The sequence below is a fragment of the Aedes aegypti genome, chromosome 1, assembly GCF_002204515.2.
Source record: "Aedes aegypti strain LVP_AGWG chromosome 1, AaegL5.0 Primary Assembly, whole genome shotgun sequence".
Taxonomy (NCBI): domain Eukaryota; kingdom Metazoa; phylum Arthropoda; class Insecta; order Diptera; family Culicidae; genus Aedes; species Aedes aegypti.
Genome location: NC_035107.1, coordinates 70748568 through 70773289, shown reverse-complemented (window position 1 = coordinate 70773289; position 24722 = coordinate 70748568). Strand labels below are relative to the sequence as shown.

The following is a 24722-nucleotide window of genomic DNA, read 5'->3' as shown; positions in this document are numbered from 1 at the left end:
AAACAAATGGTTTGAGCGTAACATTTGAAAAGGGCCTAACTGCAAAATGTAAACAAACTTGATTATTCATTATTCGTATCATTTTTTACGTAAATTACTCCTACATACTCTTACGGGCATGCAAAATGCATTATTAATGGTAATTTTATTCAAATTTTAAAGGGCCTATCTGAAAATGATAAAACTAAGAGGGCCTAACTGGTCATAAAAGGGCCTAACTGAAAATTTCCATCAAAATCAGATTGGCCCTTCCGTGCATTTTTAATTTTCCTCCATATTTTTCAATATTTAGCCATTGTATAGCGTTTTTCTCACATAATGGAACCTAGTGAAATATTTGAAAAGGGTCTATCAGCATAACGTAAAAATTGAGAAATGCTCGATTGAAGATTCTGTAACATATTGATTGTTACTATTTTAGACTCATTGCTATCTAAACTTTTGTTCGACACTCATAGTCTATTACTGGGCCACGTAACGTTTTAAATCTAACATAACATAAAAACTAGTAAAAAATGTTGAATTCAAACATCATCGGCAGATAGGCCCTTTTACGAGTCTTCAAACCAGTTAGGCCCCTCCAGTTAGGCCCTTTTATTTAACATAGTTCCAGTTAGGCCCTTTTGGAATTTGTTTTTTTTTTTTTTTTTTTTTTTAATCTTTATTTGAGTGTATTTTAACACACGAGGGCTAGTTCTACACTTTTTGGAATTTGTTAATTCTATTGATTATTGAATAGATTTTCAAAGTTTTCGAACAAAATCAATCGATTATGTGAGAAAATCAACATTGAATATTGAAAATTCTTTATTGAAGATTCAGTACTATATTGATTATTCATATTTCAAACCCTTTCTCCTATTTACTAGTTTTATACTTGTGTTCGACACTCATAATAGTCTACTAGGTGGCCCATAACGTTTTAAATCTTAAACAACTCGTGAAATTGATTGAATTCAAACATCATCGGCAGATAGGCCCTTTTACGAGTCTGCAAACCAGTTAGGCCCTTTCAGTTAGGCCCTTTCAGTTAGGCCCTTTGATTGAACATGGTTTCAGTTAGGCCCCTCCAGTTAGGCCCTTTTATTAAACTTAGTTCCAGTTAGGCCCTTTTGGAATTTGTTAATTTTATTGATTATTGAAGTGATTTTCAAAGTTTTAGATCAAAATCAATCGATTAGGTATGTGAGAAAATCAACATTGATTATTAAAAATTCTTTATTGAAGATTCAGTACTTTATTGATTCCTATTTCAAGCCCATTCTCTATTTTAGTAGTTTTATCATAATCTTAATGCGAAGTTAGTTGAAAAACTGATTTTTTATCCTGAAAAAAAATCAATTACATTAAAAATTTTGAATAATTTTTATTTGTTAATTTTTATTTGTTGCCTCTAGTTGTGGATCGAGTTCCAAAATACGCGATTTTCACAAAAACAAATTCGATTGTTTTTGTAACAGCCCTGCAAGAATTCTTCTTATACTTCTTCTTGGCATTAACGTCCTCACTGGGACAGAGCCTGCTTCTAAACTTTGTGTTCAATGAGTACTTCCACAGTTATAAACTGAGAGCTTTCTTTGACAAGTTGCCATTTTCGCATTCGTTTATCGTGTGATAAGTACGAAGGTACTCTATATTCAGGAGAGTAAAGGAAATTTCCATTACGAAAAAACCTGGACCGACCGGGAATGGAACTCAGATACCTTCAGAATGGCTTTGCTTTGTAGCCACGGACTTAAACTGCTCGGCTAAGGAAGGCCCTCAAGTATAAAACAAGTAAAAAAGTGAATGGGTTTGAAATAGTTATAGTCAATAGGGCTCATTCACAAATTTCATAACGCTGAAGGGGGTGGGTGGGCGTCTTCATGATGTTACGGCACATACAAAATTTGTAGAATATTCATACAAAATGTGTTACGAGGGGGTGGGTGGGTGTCAAAAATGGTCATTTTCAGCGTTATGAAATAAATGAATGAACCCATAAGGTACTGAACCTTCAACCGAGAATATCCAACATTTAGCTATTACATTGTTTTTCTCTCGCTTTATTTTATTTAAAAACTATGAAAATCACTTCAATAAGCAATAAAATCAACAAATTCCAAAAGGGCCTAAATGGAACTATGTTTAATAAAAGGGCCTAACTGGAGGGGCCTAACTGAAACCATGTCCAATCGTAGGGCCTAACTGATTTGAAGATTCATTGAAGGGCCTAACTGCTGATGATATTTGAATGCAACCATTTACACGAGTCGTCATGCTATTTGAGATTACCAACGTTCTGGGCCACGTAATAAACCATAATGAGTGTCTAAACAAAGTATAAAACTAGTAAAAAAAAGTGAATGGGTTTGAAATATCAATAATCAATATATTGCTGATTTTGTATAGAGTAGTTTCCAATATTTAGCTTGTATGATATTGTGTTGTTTTCTCACATAATCATTAAATGTTGTCGAAGAATTATGCAAATTACTTCAATAATCAATAAAATTAGCAAATTCAAAAAGGTCCTAACTGGTTTGAAAATTCGTAAAAGGGCCTATCTGCGGATGATGTTTGAATTAAACTATTTTTACGAGTTGTTGTGCTATTTCAAATTCAAATCGTTGTGAGCCACGTAATAGACCATTATAAGTGTCGAACACAAGGGGTTATCCGAAAATGACGTCCATCAATTGGGGCCTCCTCCAATGGGGGGATGTACGAAAATGTGACAGTGCATGGATTGGGTATTAGAAAAAGCGTGACAGAGGGGGTAGAAGGGTTCTAGAAATCCCGAAAAACGATGGACGTCATTTTTAGATCTTCCCCAAGTATGAAACTAGTAAAAAGCGAATGGGTTTGAAATAGGAATAATCAATATGGTACTGAATCTTCAACCGAAATTTTCCAATATTTAGCTATTATATAGTGTTTTTTTTACATAATCGCTAAATTTTGTTCAAGATTTATGCAAACCAATTCAAAAATCAATAAAATTAGCAAATTATAAAAGGGCCTAACTGAAACCATGTTCAATCAAAGGGCCTAACAGAAAGGGCCTAACTGATTTGAAGATTCATAAAAGGGCCTATCTGTCGATGATGTTTGAATTCAACAATTTTTACGAGTTGTTGTGTTATTTGAGATTAGAAACATAATGGGCCACGCAACAGACTTTAATGGGTGTCGAACACAGGTATGAAACTAGTAAAAATGCGAATGGGTTTAAAATAGAAATATAAATATGGTATGGAATCTTCAATTGAGAATTTCTCAATGTTTACGTTTTGCAGATAGGCCCTTTTCAAATGTTACGCTACCCAGACAACCAAAATGTACGCATAACGAAATCACCTGGAGGCTTTATATGTGCAAAATTTTACTTATAAGATGTCGCGAAAAGGCTTTCTACGTACAAAAGTGGAGGTGATATGCGTGCATATATTATGTGATGAATAATAACATACAATGCGAGTGTTTAAATATTCCACCGAACTAACCTGTGATCTTATGCGACTTAACTTATGATAACAAATGTTGATTTGACAGCTGCTACGAATTGTCTCGACTTACTTTGTACGAGTGTACGAGGCGAAACAAAATGTGCAAATGAACTCAGAAAAAAGTGTTTTATGCGAGGAAACTCATCAATTTGACGAGTTTATCCACGGTGTTTTGCGAGTTTGATATAATTAGTATGAATAAACGAGTTATAACGTGAACTTTCATGCGATTTCTGGTTGTCTGGGTAGTTATGTTATCTTCACTCGGTCATGATATACTTCGGAAAAACACAGCATGGCGATTGGCGAACGATTACGACTTATGCTAGATACGCAGTGTCAAACACGATGAAGAAAATCAGAATGGTAATGGTTATTGATCCTAAGGATATGGAAAAGAATGTCCATGGCAGACTGCAGCTGGAGATGCAACTCAAATTGACATACAAAATCAGAGATATAAATCTAGAAATTAGGTCAACTAAGTATTTCACTTTTATTAAAGACAAAGAGAGATGTAGTAGGCTGGGACATAGAAGTCTCTAGGTTGCGAGGATAATAAATGTCACTCTTGTTCCGAACAGCATAAAAGTAAGACTTGTTTTGGCGTCTCTACACCATCCAGGTTTGGAGCTTGTTTAGATGGGTGTTATCATGCATCGTTATCCCCCCGATAGATTCAAAGCTGTCCCAGACAACCAAAATGTACGTATAACGAAATGACCTGGAGGCTTTGTATGTGCAAAATTTCACTTATATGATGTCGCGAAAAGGCCTTATACGTATAAAAGTGGAGGCGATATACGTGCATACATTATGTGATGAATAATATCATACAATGCGAGAACGTAAATTTTCTACCGAACTAACTTGTGGTCTTATGCGACTTATCCTATGATAACAAATGTTGATTTCACAGCTGCTACGGATTGATTCGACTTACTTTGTACGAGTGTACGGGACGAAACAAAATGTACAAATGAACTCAGAAAAAAGTGTTTTATGCGAGGAAAATCATCAATCTGACGATTTTATCCACCGTGTTTTGCGGTTTTGATAAAGTTTGCATAAATAAACGAGTTATTACGTGAACTTTCATGCAACTTCTGGTTGTCTGGGGTAGCAGTAGACGATACACAGACTCTCATGATGTGCTGCGGATCATGATTGTTTCAAAGAGCTATAAGTGAGAGACACTGCCTGTACGATACATAACATAACAACAGTTCGATAAATCGTTTTAATATTGTTTTTCATGCCAAACTACATTAGCTGGTTATAACCAACATCCCAACAGGTCCATTAGCTCTTATTAAACATCAGATAAAATGAATATTCATTAAACTAATTGAACCCCCGGTTCGGGCCGATCAATCACTTTAACCAGCATTTACCTACTGACTCATCCCTTCATCCCTGAAGCCGTACCCCGCGTCGAACCAGAGCGACTTTAATTGACATTCCCGTGTTTCATATCGGCTAACTCATCAAATCAAAAACTCCCGTGTCCTATAAACTCACCCTGTGCGCCATCTGTTCGCTCTATTACGTAACCGTCGTAATAGGGTTCTAACAACTATATTTCAGTCAAAATTTAAACCTTGCCACTATCGTACAAATACGACGTTTCTTTTGTTGACAAAAACGTCAAAGGCAGAATATTCTTATCTGACATTTTGAAAGCTACACAAACATAAAAATCACCTAAAATTTTAGTTTAAATCAAGAGGTGCGGTATATCAATTGAAATAGGGTTTTAGGACCCTATTTCGTCGGTCCAAACGCGGGATCTGGCTGTTTCCACTTGGCGCGTGTTACGACAGACAGAACACTTGAAAAATTAGAAACCAACAAGCAAGGTATTGATTCGAGTTCTGTTTTCCATTTTCGTCTGTCTGATGCTCTCCATTCCGGATTCTTCTCCGTCCGCGGTAGACACAGAAGGTAGCAGCGCCACCAGCACCAGCACATCAATCAGAGCGAACATTTAGATCTACCACTATATCCATAGATCAACAGTAGCGAGGAAACATCCAATGGAAATAGGCTTCCTTCACACACGGACCGAACAAGGTTGTTTATAACACCGCATCAAGAAGTTCTTTTACGCTGATTTGTGAGCTACAGTAATCGCTCGATTTACGCGCATGGCTTTGCCACCACGTATTCCACTAATTCAAATAGAGTGACGCATCAAGTTCAATGTTGATAGAACATTTGACTAACATTGGTATCTTGTGGCAGGCACGATGATACTATATGTCCAGGGAAGTCAAAGAAATTTCCATTACGAAAATATCCTGGAACGACCGGGAATCGAAGCCAGACACCTTCAGCATGGCTTTGCTTTGTAGCCGCGGACTCTAACCGCTAGGCTAAGGAAGGCCTACTCTATTCTTTTGAATACAACTGAGAAATTACAATAACTGTCAGACGCGCATTCGAAGGAACTGCTGTAATCGAACAGTTCTTCATTTTCCTGCATGTTTTCTTAACCTTTAAATTCATCGTCGTCGTAGTCTGCCGCGGTTGTAAAGCAAACTTCCATGAAACAGTCAATGTTGATTCATCCGTTGATATTCGTTTGAAGACATCGCTATAACGAGTGCACAGCACACACATGGGTTGCAGTGTGCGTATGTGGTGGATATTGGAATCGCGATGTTTACTTTTTCCGCGCGAGGTATTGGAAAACCTACAGACGTGAGGCCTATCTTAGCATTCAGAATCCTTCTAAGCCTTGTAGTAATGTCAGTGGCCATAAAGTAAGGCTATCTATGTCTGGGTTCAGTTTGCGATAAAATCCAGGTTCTTACGGCCAATGCGTACTTTGTCCTGTCCAGCAATGAAATTTGTCTTTGTCCGATTTTTGCAGTCGTCATTTCCAAATGTTTGGTCGACAATATCCATATCAACGAAGCAAATAAACTGTCGGGATCTGTTGAAAATCGTGACGAAATATTGAACAATTGCAATTTAAACCCATTACTTATTGTAGTCTCCAGCGAGATTCCATGCATTGTCGTTCTTATTGATATTTTAAGTTCCCCAAGAGTACTGGTCTCAACTATGATCTTCCATAGCTCTACGCGACTAACTTTATCGTATAGTGGTCACACACATTTTTTTACTATTTCGTAAAGATCCTCGACCACACATGGCTATGGCTATGTAAGTAAGTTGGAATAGTAATTGCTCCGAAGTTCTCACAATCCAGCTTATGGTCATTTTCATAGATGTGATATATTACTTAGGGTCGATTTCTTCACCATGGCTTAAGTCGTAAACCACGTTTACTCATATAGTTAAACAAAAAACGACTTTGAACCTTATAAGTAGAACCAACAATTTGGTACGCTCGAGTACCGATGCATGGTCAAAATCAGTATCATTCAACCAGCTTAGTGGCCGAACCTGATTAAGGGGCGCGCTTTTGAGAGTTTAATGGTGATAAATTGTTTTCTCCAAAAAATATAAATAGCGGTATCTTTTTCTAAAGAGGCTCTATGCAAAATTGTAAAGAATGATATTTGTATAAAAAACGACAACTTCATTATTTCTCAAAAGTAATGGAGTAGAACGACATGCACTAAACAAAGGACACGGGTATACCACAAAAGATCAAAGAAAACTGGTCGCAGTGGTTCATCCCGAACAGAAACAGATGATGATGTGTATATCAATGATGATTAACCTTCTTTAAAAATAAGTTGAATAAGTTCTTTGAAATTCAGCTACGAAACTCACTACAATAAAATGTTAACTGTAATTCACTATTATTTCCTGTTTCGAACAGATAGTGCCGTTCGCATGTCTTACGAGTGTATCATTAATTGAAGAAAGCGTAGCAATGAAAAAAATATCTTTGGTCATATTGGTGCTTATGTCGACAATGCGAACATGGGCAGTGTAGTACACTCCAACCTCTTTTTACGACCGTTTTTTACCGACCACTTTTTTACGACCGAAATTCAGATTAACGACCGTTTTTATAAACGATCATTATCTTAAAAAGTATTCAAAATAGAGAATCATGATGTTCACAGGGTGTCCATTCAAAATCAGTTTTCCGTTTCCCGGATTTTTCCCGGATGCCAAAAAGGTAAAAAACGGATTGATAAATGATTCTTGATTTAATATTTTCTATTTTGTTTTTAAATACAAAATGGTCAAATTTGGAGTACTTGATCTAACTGTTTTATGTATTATTTTTTGATTAAAATTATAAAATATTGTGATCTCAAAATGGTTTGAATTTCGAAGGAGTTTTGGACAGAAAGATACACACAATTTGTTGAAATATTTAAAAGACCGTCCACCTCCTAGAATCTATGGGAAGTTCAAAGAGATTTTTTGCTCGGTGCATCTTAATTAAGACTATATTTCCATAAAATAGTAAAGTTCAATAGCTAACCCATTACCGTTTAAGAATGTCTTCGAAACTATGGGGTAGATATGGCTTATGGCTGGTTCCTGAAGAAAATATTTATCTGTTGAAACTCATGTTGGATGCACTGGGACTAGGGTTACCAGACGTACTCTTTTTAGAGTACATGTACTTTTTTTTGTCTTCAAAAATTGTGTACTATTCTTTTTGCTAAATGGGCAAAATTATACTCTTTTCTAGTTATAACTGACGATTGCCGAACAAATCAAATAATATTATGAAGAAACCAGAAATTTCCCATGAAAACAGGAATCCAACGATTTTTGTTAAATTATAGCTGATTCGAATTGGTACGATTCGCTCAATAATTATCAGCAAGTATTCATAAGGTCATATATCTCACTAATTATAGATATAAGTGACCTAACGGTAAAACTATTGTTAAGTAATTAGCTAACTATTGATTTTTAGTTTATAGTTCATTATTGATTATCGATTTAGTTGAACTATTGGGAACAATTTTTGCTCAGGCACTTTTATTAGAACGTCGTTTCCCGATGGTCCAATGGTTGAACACAGCTGTGAGAATGGAAGGATTTAACTTTAAAATATAGTGCCTAAAAGACGAAAATAAACTATTAAACTAATCAAGCTTACGTCTTCTATATTTCTTCAACAATTCCCTAGAAAAATTTAATTTAATGACAATACTCGAGATTCTTTTCAGATCCAAGGTTTGAAAAAGCACTCTTCTCAGTTCTAGTATACTGTACAAACCAATATTGTTCTACATTTGGTATAGAACATTCTTGCTAAGTACTAAAAAAATAATTGATAGACTATAAAATTGCCAAAACTCGAAAGGCTTTCTTTATGATATGTTCTTCTTTCTGGCGTTACGTCCCCACTGGGACAGAGCCTGCTTCTCAGCTTAGTGTTCTTATGAGCACTTCCACAGTTATTCACTGAGAGCTTACTATGCCAATGACCATTTTTGCATGCGTATATCGTGTGGCAGGTACGAAGATACTCTATGCCCTGGGAAGTCGAGAAAATTTCCAACCCGAAAAGATCCTCGACCGGTGGGATTCGAACCCACGACCCTCAGCTTGGTCATGCTGAATAGCTGCGCGTTTACCGCTACGGCTATCTGGGCCCCTTTATGATATGTGTCATTATGAAAAAAACGACTGAACAAATCTATTCACCTAGAATCAATGTCATTAGGCCTGAGTGAAAGAAATATAACTAAAACTCTCACCGATTGGCGAGTACTTAACGGATTTAAATTATTTTTTGTCAGTATACTGGCACATATATCTAGTTTCTAAAAGTGGCAAAAGGATTTCGGGAATATTCCTATGGTCGGAGTTATTCAGGTGGGTTACTGGGTCAGGTCGGCTGAAAAGGTCGCTTTACTTCTGTGCCCCTGAAGGAAGGCAAATTTCAAGTCAAAGATAATTTCCGGAATCGGCTATGATGTGGCCACTATATCAAGGAATTTGAAGAAAATCGCATCAACGTAAACCTGTCCAGAAACGATTGAATTGGATAAGCATATGTCCTGCTTTTGGTTGGTCCTTAAATTTACCATATCAGGTCCCCAGGACGCCTCAAATTTACGACAAAGTGGCCAGTTTGAATCTAAACATATGTTTCAAGCTTATGGGAACACATTTCAGTAAACTATTTTGTTTGATCTCTCCTGTTAGAGAATTGAACCAGTTTAGTATCCTACAAATCTATAGCCGGTTCTTCAGGGCATGAAGTCCGATTGGCCACATCCATTACATCCTAAACGGTCCTAACCTATTTAGTAATAGTGTTAAATATCAGATCTTAATGATTTATGCAATTCAAAATTATTGCCATTGCAAATAAATGAAGATAACTTGGCGTGTCCCAAAAAATTGCCCTTTTTTACCCGACCTGACCCAGTGACTTACCAGAAAATCTCCGACCACAGGAGCATTCCCGAGATCCTTTGGCCACTTTAGGAACTAGATATGTGGGCCAGTATACTGACAAAAAACTATTTGAATCCGTTAAATATTCACTGAGCGGTGAATGTTTTAGTATTTTTTGCTTTCACTCAGGCCTATACGGGTTAAAGATAATGTGAGCAACTACTTGAGATTAAAAAATAATACAAAAATGATCAAAACAAGTAAATTTAGATAAACCCGTTAGTAAAAAAAGAATTTTCAAAATATTAAGCTATTAGGTTAAGTGTACTCTTAAGTACTTTTTTATAGAGTTCGAAAAATGTACTCTTTCCGGTAAGAGCAAATATGGTAACCCTAACTGGGACAGTATGTCTAACATTTACTTGTTCTCTTATTAGGCTGGTTGAAATTTTTGTCGTAAATAAAAAACATGCATCACTTAAGCAGTATATCATTGATTTAGCCAAGAATCTAATGAAGAACATCACAAAATCAGAGCAAGAATACCTAAACTACCTCGCTATTTATTCATCCCCGAAGGTCTTGATATGAATTCATAAATAATCTTACAAGTAATTTGTTGGGAATAATAAAAATAAAACTATAAATCTGCCAAAATCTATACAAAATCTCGTAAAGGCTACGTAAGGAATTTGTCAGTCCTTGATAGCAAAATTAGTCCAGAATCAGTGTCGTAACAACCCTAGAAATCCGCCAACGAAAATTCATAATGAGTCTGTCCATGACTTCAGTAGATCCACCAAGATATATATTCTTTTGGCTCAACTTTTCGTCAACGTTCAAGAATTTTAAAAAATCATACAAGCATATTTTCTAGAATATCTAAAAACCTTATTAGCATTGTACTTATAAACTTTAAAGTGTCAGAAAGAACTTTTGAGAAACTGTTCAACTATTGACTCGATTACCGTTAGGATTTCAGCAAAAATCTCATTCAAAGATTGTAATGAATCGAAATGGAAATCTAACAAGCATATCATAAAGAACCTTGTCAAGAATCCCTAAATCCGTTCCTAGAAATATTTCAAGAATCTCAATTAACCTTTCTACCGGCAGCTTATTTTTTTTAACCACAAAAAATATTCAAATCGCGATAACATGTTTGTTGTTTTGACGAATTTTGTTTTTCTATTATTATTATTAGCTTTATTAGGGAGATTTTCAGCCCGTGGCTGGTTCATCTCCATTTTTTTTTTGCACCATTTTTTCACAATATTTACAAATTCTAAAAAAAAACTCTATTCTATATTAATCTGTATCGGCATTGACAATTGATTATCTGGTTTTTAAGATATTCCGGTATTTCTTGAAGGACCGACACTTCTCATATAAAATTTATTTGGTCGTCCTTTTATGTTTAGTGAATTTATAAAAAAAAACTAAAATGTGGACTATAAAATATTAGGCAATGAGAATTTTCTCTGTAAAAAATCATATAAATATCAAAATTACAAAACAAAGTTTTTTGAAGTTTCAAGACCTTGTACGGCCGGAGTGTTTCAAAAAACATAAAAGCTCATTACTCATTACTCATCCAAAAACAGTTGCACCGATTTGTATCATTTTTTCGCAACAGACTCTAATTAAAGTATAATTTTGAAAAGCAAATGACCGAAAATGGGAATGCAGCATGTAGCCTGAGATATTTTCATGGGTTATAGCTACGCGTCGGTCCCCCAAGGAATCTGGGATTGATCAAAACCGGTAATGATTCTAAGAATAGAAAAGTTCTCAATTGTGAAAAATTATGCAGAAATATTGAGAAACAAAAAAGTTTTCGTGATTTGAATATTTTTTGTGCTGAAAAAATGAAGCTGTCTGTACACAAATACACAATTTCCCGGTGTGATCTCCAAATTCCCGTGTATTTCCCGTATTATTCCCGGTCATTTGTAATTCCCGGGTTTTTCCCGCTTTTTCCGGATTTCCCGGATGGATGGACACCCTGTGTTCAGCAAAATTGTTCAGTAGCTCAAGGGCTAACATATGGTGGTCATTTAATTGCGGAATTCTGCCACCAACGGCGCTAGTGAGCATAAAACTTTTGTTTTGAGGATAGCTCCGGATCCTGACCACTTAGAAAAATGGCGCCTTCGGCAAAGTTGTTCAGTAGCTCAAGCACTACCATTATAAAAGCTATGAGATTCAAAATTCCGTCACCAGGTGGCGCTAGTGAGCATAAAACTTTTGTTTTGCCGGATAGCTCCGGATCCTGACCACTTAGAAAGATAGCGTCTTCGGCAGAGTTGTTCAGTAGCTCAAGGATTATCATTATAAAAGCTATGAGATTTGAAATTCTGCCACCAGGCGGCGCTAGTGAGCACATAATTTTTGTTTTTTGGATAGCTCTAGATTATGAGTGAGCATGAAACTTTAAGTTTGCGGATATATCAGAATCCCGACTATATAGACATGTTGTCTTGGGCAAAGTTGAGCTACTTAACAAGTTTACCGAAGACTCCATCTTTCTTAGTGGTCAGGATCCTGAGATATCCGCGAAACAAAAGTTTCATACTCGCTAGCGCCACCTGGTGGCAAAATTTTGAATCGCATAGCTCTTATGATGATAGTCCTTGAGCTACTGAACTATTTTGCCGAAGACGCCATCTTTCTAAGTGGCCAGGATCCTGAGCTATCCGCAAAATAAACATTCAATGCTCACTAGCGCCGCCTGGTTGCAAACTTTCGAATCTCATAACTTTTATAATGATAGCGCTTGAGCTACTGAACAACTTAGCGGAAGACGCCATCTTTCTAAGTGGTCAGGATCCTGAGATATCCGCAAAACACACTTGTACTGCCTGGTGGCGCAGTTTCACTTAAGCAGTGTTGCCAGCTATGAAAAAAATTTTGAACCCTTCATGAAAAACTGGATTACAGTTGAAGAGTATTGCTATGTTCCTAAGCATTATATTTTTCTGTTCCGCTGAAGTTTGATGGTTTTGATCTTTACTTTATTCTTCTTAAACAGTGTTGCCAGCCACATGAACATTTGTGATTCGGCCGACTGTATGGCACGCAACACTTCCTTCAACTTTGGTGAACATTCGGTATCGTTATTTTTAAAATTTTCTTGGTATTTGCATATCACACCCCCATAAAATTGGCTCTTTTGATAACAATCGAGCAGTGTTGCCATCTATTACCAAAATATGAAAACTTGAACGGCCATTTTGGAAAGTTCTCAACCCATGCTTCAACTTTGCCGAATATGTCGAATCAGTATTTCCGCATCTAGATGTTGCATTTTTCAAAAACATAATTATAACCCTGATTTTTTTACGACCGATTTTTTTTACGACCCCTCGTTAAAAGAGGTTGGGGTGTAGCACTATTTCTTATTTTCCACAGGCGCAGGTAAAACATGGAATAAAATCGAAGTTTTACAGAACTTGGATACTTTTCCTATGAATAATATATCAAAAGCTATTGAGTTCAAAATTCTTCAATTTTTGGGTTAATATAATAAAGTTTCTCTTAGTAGTGCAACTATACCCAAGTGGCACTGGTAATAAATGCAATATTTTAGAAAAATAAAACAAATTACAATGCCGTTGCATTTCAGGTAATTTGTAGCATGCCTGATTGACGATTTTCAATTTAGGGCGACTTCACCGGTGGTCCAAATCACGGGTTGGTTTCAAATTTTTGGACCATGTTTGAATTTGGAGCTTGCACAGGTGTTGCAAATAATGGTCCAATTTTGTTCTATGCCAGTTTTCTGGTCTATTTTTTTGGAACAGGAACGTGGTCCATTTTTTGTCGGATTTGGACCAAGATTTGAACTGTTCCAAAACTGGTTTGACACATGTTTGTTTATCAGTTCGGATTTTGCTCGCTGAAACTGCCATCGTCTTTTTATCCTACTCATTTGAGGAGAGCAAAAACTAAAACAATATTGCATCGCTGATGTTTTTTGAACAATTTTTATTTCGCTCCCAATGATTCCTCAGGCAATTCATTTGGGGACTCCTCCAGGAATCATCAGGGCTTTTCTCCGGGGAATCCTTTCGGAATTCGTTCAAGGATTCCACCAAGAATTTGTACGGGAATATATTTGAAGAGTCTACCACGTAGTCTGCCCACTGAAGTTCTCCAGAAGTGTCCAACAGAATTTCCACCAGCAATTTCTTTGGAGATTTCTTTCAGGCACTTATCCGGGGATTTGCTGCAAGAATAACTCTGGGGATTTGCTAAGGGAATCCCTTCGGATTCGTATTTTCTTCAGAAAGGATTTTCTACAGAAATTTCTCTGAGGAGTTGCTCCCGGACTTTTTCCGGAAGTTTAGGAAGTTCCTACGAGGATTTTCTCCAGAAATTCCTGCGGAGACTTTTTCAGAGAATATAACCCGAAGATTTCTTCCAGTAATATCTCTGGGGATTTGCACCAGGAAATTCTCGGGAAATTTCCTCCAAGAATTTTTCCGAAGATATCCCTCAAGAACTCAGGATTTTCTCCAGAAATTCTTTCGATGATTTTTTTTCAGAGAATTCATTCGTAGAATTAATCCAGAAACTCCTCTGGTGATTTGATCTAAAAAATCCTCCGGAGATTCTCGGACGTGCTTTTTGAAGAAATATCCGGAACAATTCCTGGTAGGAATACCTGAAAGAATTTCTAGATTAAATTCATCGAGGAATTTCTAGACAAAATCCACGGAGTAATAACTATTGAAAACTCCCTCAGAAATTCGTGGAGAAAACTCCCGGAGGAGAAATTCTACGAAAAAATCCTGGAGCAAATTCTCGGATAAATTCCTGTATAAATCTCAAGAGAAATTCCTGGAGGAAATTTCCGGAGCAATTCCTGCTGCAAATCCCCAAAGAGCTGGTTTGAATTCTCTAAAAAAAAATCCCCGGAAGAATTTCTGAAGAAAATCCTCATAAGAATTTCTTTATGAATTTCTGGGCGAAATCCTCAGAGAAAATCCTGGACGAATACCCGGGAGGAATTGGAAATGCTATTGGAAATCCCATGACAAATTCCTGGAGAAAATACGGGAGGAGTTTTTCAGGGAAAACTTCGGGGGAATTCTTAAAAACGAATCTCAAGATGTAATTTCTGGGTGGCTCCACTGGGAGCTCCTCCGGGAATTCCTTTGGAGATCCTTTGGGAATTCGTTCGGATTTGCGACATAGTTCCTCCAAAAATGTAATCGGAATTCCTCCAGGAATCCTCCAGTAATTCCTTGGAAACAGTCCGGAGTTCCACTAGGAATCCTTCTGGAGTTATTCCGAGAATTCCCATCGATTTCCTCCGGGAAATCATCCAGAGTTTTTCCAAGAAATCCTCCAAAGTTCCTCGGGGCATTTCTCACGAGTAGAAACTAGTATTCCCTCCGAATTCCTCCGAGATTTCCTTACTCTTAAAAATTACGGAGATAAATTTAAAGTGGAAGAAGCTTCGACAAAAACCAAGATTTTAGAAAACCACGTTCAAAAGTTAGAACTAATGTAATTTTAGGTACGGAGATGTTGAGCTTTTTCAATTAGGTTAATAACGTAATGATATGATGTCGAATCAGAAGCCTTTAGAACTGTTTTCGAAGGGGTTATTTGTGTTTACTTGACTGTCCGGACGTTTCGGTCGATTTACTTCAACCATCTTCTGCGGACTCTAAAATATATTTTAATTTAAAAAACGCATAAAAACATCAAAACTAAAAACAAACGGTTGGAAGATTTTGAAGAGAAGAAACATTCTTCCATTGCTCACCAGCAAGGAAATTTCTATTTCTTCGAAGAGAATACGCGCCAAAATTGGCCTACAGAACCGTTAAAAGCCACTATTAACGCTCACCTTATCAATTGTTAACCGTCCTGAAATGTATGAGGTTACGACATTTATGTGTATCAAAAACTTTTCGGGGAAATTACTTTTTGTGGAGTCGCCATTCGGAGAACTGACGTTCGGGGAAGCCACATTCAAGGAAAAGTAGCACAGGATAAGTAGAAAAACATTTTTTTTTATAAACAATCTACACTGAGGCAAAAATGCTTAGGTTTTCCATACATCAAGACTTATGAACCCGCCAAATTATGGTTTCATTGCACGCTTAAAAATTTCGAAAATGGGATCATAAGTTTCATAAGTGAGAGCTTTGAATTCTTTAATAATAATTACTTGATATATGTATCATAGCAATCGCTAGAAGAACTACTCCGCTTTCGATGTTGGCTACAAGTTAATCGAAAACAGATCACATGTTTTCAAAACATGTCAATTTTTGTGCACGCCTGAAATAAAAGGCGAACATCATTATCAATTGATAGTTCGATTTGAGTTATTATCATTGTGTTTATTACCGAATTTCATTGATTGACTTATGAAATTCATTACTGAAATTCTTCACCAAAATCATAAGTAAAACTTAAAAATTTCAACAATAATCGTTGTGGCGCCAAATCATAATTATTCCTTAAGAAACTATAAAGTTTTTTTGCCACAGTGTAGTATAATAAAATTATGAGCACTTGAGAATACTAACAAACACTCCTTTTCTCATGAGAAGTAAAATCGTAAGACACCATTCCTCCAAGCATGACGCATGCTACGCAACCAACATAGAGCGACCTTACGTATTTACATCGCCAGCAAAGTTGTTTATTGTATAGCACTGCATCCATGCTTCGAACCTGCATTCTATTGTTAGAACCGCAGCTGCTTGCTGTTCAGCCGCCCAAGCCTACTTAGACGGGAGCTGCACCCCGTTTTTACATTCTGTTTCTCGCGAAAGGCTAGCAGCAACCCTTTCTGCTGCTTCCGTGTAATGTATGTAAGTTTACATCGCTGGCCAGTGAATAAATTGTCACCCAACACGCAGCAACAAAGACATTGTCACCTCCTATTCTTGTTGCAACAATTTTATTCCGCAACATGAGTTTGTCATCACCTGAACAGAATATGACAAAGATCTATCACAACGTGCGCGGCGATTTTCTGGGCTTCGCATTGCAATTTTCGAGAACTTTCTCCGTGTTGGTAAACATTGACACATTATCAAACAGCATCCATAAAACAAATTAGGTTTTGTGTTTAAAATTACTGATTATTCGCGAGTTGAAAAGGTTACAACAATATTGCGCTCTGTGATTGTCATGACAATTCTGCTTTTAATTGTGTCCTTATCCGCAACAGTTGTGACAAACGGTTGTGAGCGAGCTTGCTTTGTTGTTTGTTTTTCGTCTATTTTGATGATAATTTGATTCACTGTCGCTGGCAGTGAAGCCGCGATGCCGCAGTAATTGATCAACTTGTCGTCCATGTGTCAAAGTTTTTCTCCCTTCTCGCGATACGGAGACTTCCCCATATATCGCACGCACATTGTTTGCCCCCTTCCACGTTAGATCATCCAACTAAGGCTACGGAGAAAGGGACATTGGAAAATCGATTTTTTCCGTGAAGGCGAGTAAAGTTTCTTCCCCTTCTGCTACTGTATTCCCGCATGATTCTTTGCTTTTCGGTTTTGTATGGATGTTTATTGTGTCAAGCGACGATTATTGCCATTTCTGCGAGCCTAGATATTCGTCGAAAACTTGAGGCAAATTTTGGGGAAACCCATAGATGGTGTGAAAGCGAAATTTGCGAATGGTTAATAGCTCAACTCTCGTCTCGGTCGAGTTAATTGGAACTCACGTCTTCTTGGCTTGATGACGGCGACCTCGATGTCCGGAAGTGCACAAAGCCTTCCGCAGAACTGTGTAGCATTGGACGTATTCTAATTGACACGGTTCTCTCCGTTGGTATTTTCTTCTTTCTTATCAAAGACGTGCGTTACTTGCTCTGCCCCAAACACCCTTTGCTGGTACTCTCTTTCACCACACAGACACTTGCACTCGAACAGACGAAACACGATAAGCAATCTTCCGAAGTACACTGTTAAAGCTGAATCCCCTTCACTTCCATTAGACACCGAGAAAACACCAATGCCTTTCTTCCTACTTAAAAAACTTTAATCACCTTCGCCTACTCGATTCACAATAGATCACACAAACACCGGGGAGCCCTGATCCAAGTAGGCACCTTTATTTTCGATTTTTTTTTAACACCACACTCTGAATTAATGCACATGCATTCACCCTTCCACCATCCAAGTAACCTGAGAACAGCGAACCTTCGCCGTGAAACTCCACCTCTCACACACGTGATAGCAGCTAGGAGACGGTACCGACGCCTGCCATTAAACACTTTCGGGCGACGCGCGTATTGGGGGGAGTGAAAATTTCACCCAAAAATTTTCACAAATTTTCAGCTTCTGTTTTGGGATGCACCAAATTGTGTGTAGTCTCTTCAAACGAACCGGACGACACCGCGAACTGGACAGGTCTCCACACCGAACAATACTGGTGGTTGTTTGGTGTACAGGAAAAGGCATCAGCCGCAGCAGCAAATGCTCTCACAATACTCACTCACTCACTCGCAGACGATGAAAAGGGAGAGGATTTTGTGCGAAAAGAAGTCGAGAGTGTTGATTACGGAGAACGCTGTGTCGGTTGTGATTCATGTGCGAGGAGAATTTCCACTCTGAAGATTGTTCGTGGAAGTTAAACTTGCTATCTGTAAGGAGTGTGTCGATAAGTAATTGAAAAAAAAAAACGCTATATATCAGAGCATACACACCTGAATTTGGAAATCGACCTCGGTAAACGGATTTGCCTAGAACCCAACTGCTGATATCTCGGTGATTATTTAACGAATTCCAGTAAGACTTTCACCGAGATATCCATTTATATCCATATCCATCACCAGTAAAAAAATGGATTGTGGTAAACTCGGTTAAATGAGTATCAAGACACGGTATTGTAAAATACCGAATTCTCAGCTATTGGGTTCTCGGCAGTGATGGAAAGTGGCAAACTTGGCTGCCGGAAATAAAAACAAAACAAAATGCCCGCGAGCTTCAGAGTGCTGATTTACTTGCATCTGTTGTGCTCGCGAGTAAACGAAGTTATGGTTACTCGTGAACGTTTTCGGAGCTGTTCAGAATCAATTGTGATTTTGGGAAAAATGCTATTGTCCTGAAAGATTGCTGATTTCTGGCTTTCAAGGGGTTTTGACCACAAACTGGTAGATTGCTGATGAATATACATTTGATTTGTCAGTGAAAACCATAATAAATCAGACCTTGTTCGATTCCGAGTAAACTTTTTGCTATTTCATTTGGTACGTTCATCCGATCAAGCGGGTGCCAAGTTACTCACACCAAGCCTTTTCGCGAGTCTGTCATGTTTGTTTTGCATTGGTTCACAGTCTTGAGGTACTTTGTGATGTAAAGATTTCCACCACTGGATCTCGACGATTTGTTTTGCTTGCGTCGGGAAGATAATTTAAGTGTGTTCCCAGGTAACATTGGTAACTGGATAACGGTTTATTCAGCTGTGTAAACAGAATTTTAGCTGATCAAGCTGTTATTCAGCAACGAATGTTACTTGGGTTGTTCCGCTTAATTTATGATCTTACCCTAAAAGCCATGGGATCCAAGACTGTACCTTGCTGTTACTAAGCAAATGAATAGATTTACACGTCATTTAACAATGCTACGATGAAGAAAGGATTTTTTTTATATCTCCCAATGGTGATAGTATTCATCTCGGTCAATTCATTTGCTTAGAAACAACGTGTTACACACTCGGTTACCAATGGTTTTAGGGCGAGATCATAAAGTATGCGAGAGTTTGATTTTACAAACAAGTGTAATTTTTCAAAAAAAAAATCTATCTACCATTAAGAGGTTTTCTTTGTTTACTTTCTCTTAAATACATAACTGAGCCACATTAACCTTAAAGTTCAGCAAGATTGTTTTGAATGTTTGCGACTACTTTTCGATACACTCCTTAGTGCAAGTTTCGATTCAATAACAAGCACTTACACATGTGCGTGCTGTGTTTACAATTGCCATTATTGTCGAACGGAAGAGAGAGGAAGCACAATCAGCTGCACAACGCAATCGGAGAGGAACGGTTGTTAAAAAGAGCTGAGTGTGAGAATGTGTGTTACGCTCCGGTCAATGAGGAAGTCATGTGCGAAAGATACATTTTCAGTATCGGAGCAGAAAACTAGTGAGAAGGTGAAAAAAGACGTGAGAATTTTTGAGGATGTTTTCAGTGTTGCCATACCGAGTATGAAAGTGTTACATCCTTCTGCTCTATCAGTAAGTTTTTTGTTAATTTATTAGTATCATTTCAAATAGACAGATTGTGATAGACATCATCATTCAGAGCTCTCCTCCTGATATTACATTACAACAGCTAGGGTGTTTTATGTATTTTGGACAGAGCGTTTCGCATATATAATTTGGCCACCTCCATTTGATTATGCCGTAAATGGCCAAATTATATACGCGTAACAGTCTGTCCAAAATACTTTGATCACCCTAGGCCTATTGGAACATCATACAACATGGTCGGCCTGAACATTCATTTGAAGATCAAAAGCATGTTCTTAGGACAAAGTTTTGATTATCTGTTAACAAGTTGAAACAGTCCCTAGAAACAAATGTAAAATTTGGCTTAACAGGAGTCCATGTAATTTTTAAAAGTTATATTGTTATCTGACATGAGTTCTAGATGCTACTTAAAGGTTTCAAATAAAGAGCTTTTGGTTGATGTCGGAGTTAAAGTTGAGTTCAATAAGCATCAGGATAATCTTCTATTTTAGCAGGTATGAAAAATTAATCCAAACTTTTTTTCAATTTACTTCAAATAAAAATCAGACCTAAATCTTGGAAGAAAAGGCCTGTGTCATTCGTAAACAAAGGTTTTTGACATCCCTGAGGTAAGTCAGGTAAATCAAGTGTGCAAATATATATCCGTCACACAATGCTACCTCGAAAAACTCCAGCTTTTACAGAAAATCTATCAGGTCGAGTGTGAGATGATCGAGTCAGGGATACGAGCGGAGTAAAACACAAACACGTCTGTATAGTTTGACTTTCAGATTGGAATGGTTTTATTACACGGTAATTACATATTAACAAAAACGGTTCAAGGTGTGTATGAATTCAGGTAATGTAAGTTACACACTCAACTAAAGGTGATCAGATTGATCCCAACACCCCTCCTCAAACTTATCACTTTTTAATCCCCAAAGTAGAACAGTGCTTGTTGAAGGAGGCGGGAGGTAGACCTTTCGTCAACATATCCGCCGGTTGCTCGCTGCTCTGCATGTACTTGATTGTCACTTTTCGCTTCATAACATTTCGGAATTACATCAGACGACTGGAATCCGACTTCAAGCACGACCCCTTTTCGTTCTGGTCTTTCGTTAAAAGTAGGAAGCACGGCCAGGGAGTCCCGTCGGACATGGTTTACCGCAGCTGTAAAGCGTCCAGTTTCCGAGATACCGCAAATCTCTTTGCCGACTTTTTTCAACCGTTTATAGCAACCAACAATTCAACGCCGTTCAATCTGCTTCTAACAGTTCCGTACATCTACCTCGCCTGGAAGTATCAACAAACGATGTCCATACAGCGCTGTCAGATGTTGACCCGATGAAAGGTGCTGGGCCGGATCGCCTTCCTCCCGTTTTCTTCAAAAAGTGTGCGTCCTCGCTCTCGTTACCAGTATCGATTATTTTCAACAAGTCGTTATTGGACGGCATCTTTCCTGAAGCGTGGAAGATTGCATCTATTACGCCAATTCACAAAAGTGGCAGTATACACGATATCGAGAATTATCGGCCGATCTCAATACTAAACTGCTTGGGTAAGGTACTTGAGAAAATGGTTCATGAAGTTCTTTACCGCTCCGTCCGTCATGTGATATCTGATAGTAAACATGGATTCATGAAAAACCGTTCGACGACTACAAATCTCATGACATTTGCAAACAAATTAACGAAGAGGATCGAAAAGAGGCAGCAGGTTGACGCAGTTTATATTGATTTCTCCAAAGCTTTCGATAAAGTGCCCCACACGTTAGCTGTGGAGAAAATGCGGCACATTGGTTTGCCCGACTGGATCATCAACTGGACGTCATCGTGCTTAACTAATCGTAAGAGTTACGTAAAAATTAGCGACGCATTTTCCGATACCTTCTCCGTTCCCTCCGGAGTCCCACAAGGCAGCCACCTTGGCCCGTTAATTTTTATAATTTTCGTCAACGACATCTGTAGTCTTCTTCGCTGTGACTGTTTGATGTTCGCGGATGACTTAAAAATCTACCGCACCGTATTGTCACCGTTGGACTGCTGTGCTCTTCAGGAAGATCTGAACATTGTTTTGGACTGGTGCGGAAGGAATGGAATGCAAGTGAACATCTCGCAATGCAAGGTGATATCCTACAGTCGTCAGCGCTCTCCGTTCTTCTTCCCGTACAGACTCGACAGTGAACAATTGGAACGTGTTGACAAAATTCGGGATCTTGGCGTCGTTATTGATTCTAAAGTAAGGTTTAACGAGCATATATCTACCGTCACAGCCAAATCGTATGCACTATTGGGTTTCATCCGGCGCAACACAGCTGCCTTTGACGACGTGTATGCTTTAAAAACTCTTTTTTGCTCCTTAGTGCGTAGCACTTTGGAATATGCTGTCCAAGTCTGTGCACCGTATCATAACGAACAGTGCCATCGAATAGAGAGCGTCCAGAAATCGTTTCTTAGATACGCGTTACGTCGTCTACCGTGGTCCAATCCCATCGAATTACCGGCCTATGAAGACCGTTGCCAACTAATTGACATAGAAACGCTAGCGAACCGTAGGAAAAAATTGCGCAGATTATTCGTGTTTGACCTGATTATGAATCGTATTGACTGTAATTATTTGTTAGGTAATATTTGTTTTTATGCTCCTGTACGCACTCTTCGTAATCGTTCTATATTGTGGATTCCTACTAGACGCACTCAATACGCTTTTTTTGACCCTTTTGACGATAGTTGTAGATTATTTAATGATGTTTCCGATAAATTTGACCTGAATATCTCTAAAAATGTTTTTGCTAGTAGGATAAGGAATCTAGATTAAGTCACAATCTGTGCAACCATAAGTGTTGAAGATGTAGAACCAAATAAATAAATAACACACTCCTTGATAAACTGCAATTTCACGTCTGTGTGCTTGAGCTTCTTCGAAGGACCCTCTGATTGAGCAATCGCAATGGCCGACTGGTTATCCTCAAATATAACAACGGTATCATTATCCAGTATGTTCAGCTCCTTGAATAACTTTGAAATCCATAGTGATTCACACATACAGTCGGATAAGGCGCTACATTCTGACTCCGTAGATGACAAAGCGATAGTTCGTTGCTTACGAGTACTCCAGGAAGTAGTAGCTCCATACGTCTGAAATACGTACCCCGAAACAGAGTGGCGATCATTGGGATCGGTTGCCCAATTTGCGTCTGCGAAACCAGTGATCTGCTTTGCCGATTCCTGTCTTTTATACACCAAGCCATGCTGCATCGTTCCTTTCAAGAATCGTAGTATTCTCTTGGCGTATGTCCAGTGTTCCTGCAGTGCACTGAAATTGGCTGAAGTATGAAACAGCCGCACTTATATCAGGACGTGTGGTTACCATCAGGTATGTGAGGCAACCTATTAACTCACGGTAGGGTTTCTCGAGCTTTTCTACCTCCGATGACTCCTGTAGCTGCAAGTTCGTGGCCATTGGCGATGAGGCCGGCTTGCAGGCTTCCATACCGAAACGCTTTAGGATCGCCTCGGTGTAGCTTGGCTGACTCAACTTCATTTCTCCCTTCTTGATATCTCGCTCGATCCGGATGCCCAAAAACATTTGAGCTTCGCCCAAATCCTCCATGCGAAATTCTCTTAACAGCAATCGTTTGACCGTCTCGACTTCCTGCAGATTCTTCGACATAATAAGAGCATCATCGACGTACAACACGAGATAAACGGGACCGAACTTCCCTTGGCGAACATACAAACAACTATTTTCACAGCGCCCGAACCCAATCTTCTTCACGAATTCATCGAATCTATTGTTCCAGGTCTTGGAAGATTGCTTCAGCCCATAGATTGATTTGTGAAGCTTGCACACTTTCTCCCCCTCCTCAAATCCTTCGGGCTGACGCATGTATATGCCTTCAGTGAGGACCCCGTTGAGAAATGCTGCCTTGACGTCCATTTGGTGGACAACAAAGTCGTGGTGATTTGCCAAGGCCAGCATCATTCGCACAGTTGACATCTTGATGACAGGGGCATACGTTTCATGGAAATCGTAGCCATAACGCTGGGTAAATCCCTTTGCGACCAACCTAGCCTTTCTTTTGTGAATTGAACCATCAGGGTTGGTTTTCAAGCGGAATACCCACTTACAGTCCACTGGTTTTCGACCTTTTGGAATGTTGACCAGTTCCCACGTCTCATTATCAGCCAAAGACTTGAGTTCCTCGTCTACGGCTACTTTCCAATCGGGCCAATCATCCCGTTTTCGTAGTTCCTCGATTGTGGCTGGTAAGTTGTCCACGTAGCTCTCTGCGTTGAGAGCGAAAGCCACGCAAGAATAGTCTTCCATTCTCGTTGGTGGTTTGCGAACTCGTTCACTTCGACGGATTTCTAGGGGATCTCTCTCTTCAGGGTCGTTTTCTTCGCAGTCATCGAATACCTCATCTTGGCTGACGTCAAGCATCTCCAGCGGACGGTCATAATCGTCTTCCGCAGCTACTTCCGGATTCAAGCCGACCGGTCCAGGTTTGTTCAACGCAGTAGCCTCAGCTTCTGTTGTTGACGCCCGCAGTGGTCCAGCTAACTCCACAGTTTCGGAACCATCATCCCCAACATTTTCGCTTTCCTCACGCAACAACTTAGCAGATTCTTCAACAGCAACATCACAGGCAATGAAGATTTTCCGCCCGTCCCACAGCCGATACCCATTAACACCGTATCCGACGAAGAAGCAAGGCTTACTACGCGACTCCAAC

At 38.6% G+C, this 24722-nt stretch overlaps 1 protein-coding gene across 9 annotated transcripts in view; it reads right to left on the bottom strand.

The window, feature by feature from the left end:
- LOC5569552 overlaps nt 1-18196 on the bottom strand; it is a 473968-nt gene extending 455772 nt beyond the window's left edge. For 8 of the 9 annotated variants that reach the window (XR_002499267.1, XR_002499268.1, XR_002499265.1 and 5 more), the window contains exon 1: nt 17479-18196. The gene's annotated coding sequence lies outside the window, so the exon portion shown is untranslated. The remainder of the gene's footprint in view (nt 1-17478) is intronic. The other variant, XR_002499270.1, reaches the window with a different exon arrangement.
- Between the last annotated feature and the right edge of the window lie 6526 nt (nt 18197-24722).